This window comes from Panulirus ornatus, chromosome 5 (genome assembly GCF_036320965.1).
Source record: "Panulirus ornatus isolate Po-2019 chromosome 5, ASM3632096v1, whole genome shotgun sequence".
NCBI classification, from domain to species: domain Eukaryota; kingdom Metazoa; phylum Arthropoda; class Malacostraca; order Decapoda; family Palinuridae; genus Panulirus; species Panulirus ornatus.
In genome coordinates this window covers 31,841,198-31,845,451 of record NC_092228.1, presented here as the reverse complement: position 1 = coordinate 31,845,451, position 4,254 = coordinate 31,841,198, and the positions used below count along the sequence as shown (strand labels likewise).

Here is a 4,254-nt window from a genome sequence, read left to right as displayed (position 1 = left end):
CATTCCTCCCCCACTCCCCTTACTTCCATTGTTCTCACTTTTTTCCATTCTGTACTCAGTCTCTCCTGGTACTTCCTCACACAAGTCTCCTTCCCAAGCTCACTTTCTCTCACCACCCTCTTCACCCCAACATTCACTCTTCTTTTCTGAAAACCTATACAAATCTTCACCTTAGCCTCCACAAAATAATGATCAGACATCCCTCCAGTTGCACCTCTCAGCACATTAACATCCAAAAGTCTCTCTTTCAGGCGCCTGTCAATTAACACGTAATCCAATAACGCTCTCTGGCCATCTCTCCTACTTACATACGTATACTTATGTATATCTCGCTTTTTAAACCAGGTATTCCCAATCACCAGTCCTTCTTCAGCACATAAATCTACAAGTTCTTCACCATTTCCATTTACAACACTGAACACCCCATGTATACCAATTATTCCCTCAACTGCCTCATTACTCATATATATATATATATATATATATATATATATATATATATATATATATATATATATATATATATATATATATATATATATATATATATATATATATATATATATATATATATATATATATATATATATATATATATATATATATATATATATATGTACATATATATATATATATATATATACATATATATATACATATATATGTATATATATATATATATATATATATATATATATATATATATATATATATATATATATATATATATATATATATATATTATTTTTTTTTATTATACTTTGTCGCTGTCTCCCGCGTTTGCGAGGTAGCGCAAGGAAACAGACGAAAGAAATGGCCCAGCCCCCCCCCCCATACACATGTATATACATACGTCCACACACGCAAATATACATACCTACACAGCTTTCCATGGTTTACCCCAGACGCTCCACATGCCTTGATTCAATGCACTGACAGCACGTCAACCCCGGTATACCACATCGCTCCAATTCACTCTATTCCTTGCCCTCCTTTCACCCTCCTGCATGTTCAGGCCCCGATCACACAAAATCTTTTTCACTCCATCTTTCCACCTCCAATTTGGTCTCCCTCTTCTCCTCGTTCCCTCCACCTCCGACACATATATCCTCTTGGTCAATCTTTCCTCACTCATTCTCTCCATGTGCCCAAACCACTTCAAAACACCCTCTTCTGCTCTCTCAACCACGCTCTTTTTATTTCCACACATCTCTCTTACCCTTACGTTACTCACTCGATCAAACCACCTCACACCACACATTGTCCTCAAATATCTCATTTCCAGCACATCCATCCTCCTGCGCACAACTCTATCCATAGCCCACGCCTCGCAACCATACAACATTGTTGGAACCACTATTCCTTCAAACATACCCATTTTTGCTTTCCGAGATAATGTTCTCGACTTCCACACATTCTTCAAGGCCCCCAGAATTTTCGCCCCCTCCCCCACCCTATGATCCACTTCCGCTTCCATGGTTCCATCCGCTGCCAGATCCACTCCCAGATATCTAAAACACTTCACTTCCTCCAGTTTTTCTCCATTCAAACTCACCTCCCAATTGACTTGACCCTCAACCCTACTGTACCTAATAACCTTTGTCTTATTCACATTTACTCTTAACTTTCTTCTTCCATACACTTTACCAAACTCAGTCACCAGCTTCTGCAGTTTCTCACATGAATCAGCCACCAGCGCTGTATCATCAGCGAACAACAACTGACTCACTTCCCAAGCTCTCTCATCCCCAACAGACTTCATACTTGCCCCTCTTTCCAAAACTCTTGCATTTACCTCCCTAACAACCCCATCCATAAACAATATATATATATATATATATATATATATATATATATATATATATATATATATATATATATATATATATATATATATATATGCATATATATATATATATATATCTTTCTTTCTTTTCTTCTTTCATACTATCCGCCATTTCCCGCGTTAGCGAGGTAGGGTTAAGAACAGCGGATTGGGCCTTTGAGGGAATATCCTCACCTGGCCCTCTTCTCTGTTCCTTCTTTTGGAAATTAAAAACAAAAAACGAGAGGGGAGGATTTCGAGCCACACGCTCCCTCCCCTTTTAGTCGCCTTCTACGACACGCAGGGAATACGTGGAAAGAATTCTTTCTCCCCTATCCCCAGGGATAAGTAATCATCTATTCACCCATATATCCATAGCACCTTATAAAACACATTTCTGCACAAGTAATTAAATACTAAGTAATCAATCCATCATATAACCTCTTTGTCGTATACCCTCCCTATTATCTATAATAAAATAAAAAAAGAATCCTAAATACCTGTAAATAAAAGGGAACACTTGAACTTTCACCTTGCCTTTTATTGCTTTGATAATTTTCGTCCCACAAAGGGGCCCCTAAAACCAAAATATGGCCATCTACATAAAAAAAAGGTACAACATTCTTTTTTTTACAAAATCCAGGAACATTACTTTTTTCCATTACTTTGTAATTAGCTTCAAAATACTTCCTCCCAGTAAAGACAAACTGTAAATGACCAACAGCTTATATGCTGCCAAGAGGCACAAAAAATATTTTGCTCAGGGATAAAATACTATCACTTTAAACTCATTTCCTAAATTCCACTGATCAAACCAAAGGAAGAGCTGCTTGAGGATGAAAAAACACTTCGCTTAGGGATAAAACACGATCACTTTAAACTTATTTCCAGACTTTCATTGATTAAACCAAAGCAAGAGACTGCTTGAAGATGGTAAACACATTGTGGACAGTAGTTTGATTTACCATTTTATGGTGGTCTAACTGTCTTGTTTGGGCCTGGTTGAAAAGCATGTCTTTGAATCTTTAGCGAGTTAAGCATAAAGCTGAAGTATAGCTCACAGACATATATTTCTTAAAAGGAGTACAGCTTAGATATTCCCATGTAATTCTGTGTCGGCTTTCAAAAATGTATCAGAGAAAAGGTATGTGTTGCTTTGTAAGCAATTCAGAACATACATCACCTATGTACATGACCACAACTGCAACTTGGCACAGATATATTCTCACTCACACAGATGCATAGAGTATGATGGTTGTCTCAACCTCTTCCCCCCTCCTCCCCCAAAATCTCTTCTCTCCAAGGAGGAGGAGGAGGAGGAGGAGGAGGAGGAGGAGGAGGAGGAGGAGGGGGGGGGGGGGGGGGCTGGAGGATAGAAACATCAGTGCAGGTCATGCCTCATGGGAGGGCAAGGTTTCCGCAGTAAGCTGGTCGCGGAGTGGGTGTGCTTGAGAGAATCATTATGAGTTTTATATTCCATAACTGTATTGGGAGGAAGGTTAAGAACTCGCTTCAAAGTGTCACGGATTCGTCCTGTTGTTACTGTGTCCTGTGCACTTCGATTCCAAATAGAGATAATGTCCTCCTGAAATCTCACTGATATGACAGCACCACAGATCTCATCTCCAACCATGAAGTGTTCACCTAGCATTGCCAATATCATGTTCTCCCAACACCGTGAAGCCAGTCCTTTGCGTAAACGAACAATCCATTTCCCCCCATTCTTATTCCCAACATCTTCCCACATGGGCTTTATTCCATCTGTAAAAATATGTATATCCGAGTGTGAAGTTAGGTCAACAGGAAGGACTAAACGACTATAGTAACCCCAAAACTGTTCCACTGATGCAAATCTTCCAAGTAACCTGAGGTTCTGGTCATAATTTTGTGTTGTAGCCTGCTTTCCTGGTGCTCGACGACTGAACCATATACAATAAGTATACTGCACTCTATGCTCTCCACACTTAACTTCAACTGGTGGCAATGGTTTTTATGTCTCCTTTGAGTCGCGATTTCCACCCTCTTCTTCACCCGAGTCATCATTAGATTTACGAGCATCGTATTTGTTCACCATGGTGGACATGATATAACAGTTGTCAACTACACAGTACTGTATTTATTTTATTTTGCTTTGTCGCTGTCTCCCGCGTAAGCGAGGTGGCGCAAAGAAACAGACGAAAAAATGGCCCAAATCCACCCACATACATATGTATATACATACGCGTAGACACACGCACATATACATACCTATACATCTCAACGTATACATATATATACACAAACAGACATATACATATATACACACGTATATAATTCATACTGTCTGCCCTTATTCATTCCTGTCGCCACCCCGCCACATATGAATATGACAACCCCCTCCCCCCGCATGTGTGCGAGGTAGCACTAGGAAAAGACAACAAAGGCCACAT

The 4,254-nt window shown here is 39.3% G+C and overlaps 1 pseudogene; it reads right to left on the bottom strand.

The window, feature by feature from the left end:
• Positions 1-3,206: 3,206 nt before the first annotated feature.
• LOC139746858 (eukaryotic translation initiation factor 4E type 2 pseudogene) lies at positions 3,207-3,908 on the bottom strand (annotated as a pseudogene).
• Positions 3,909-4,254: the final 346 nt, after the last annotated feature.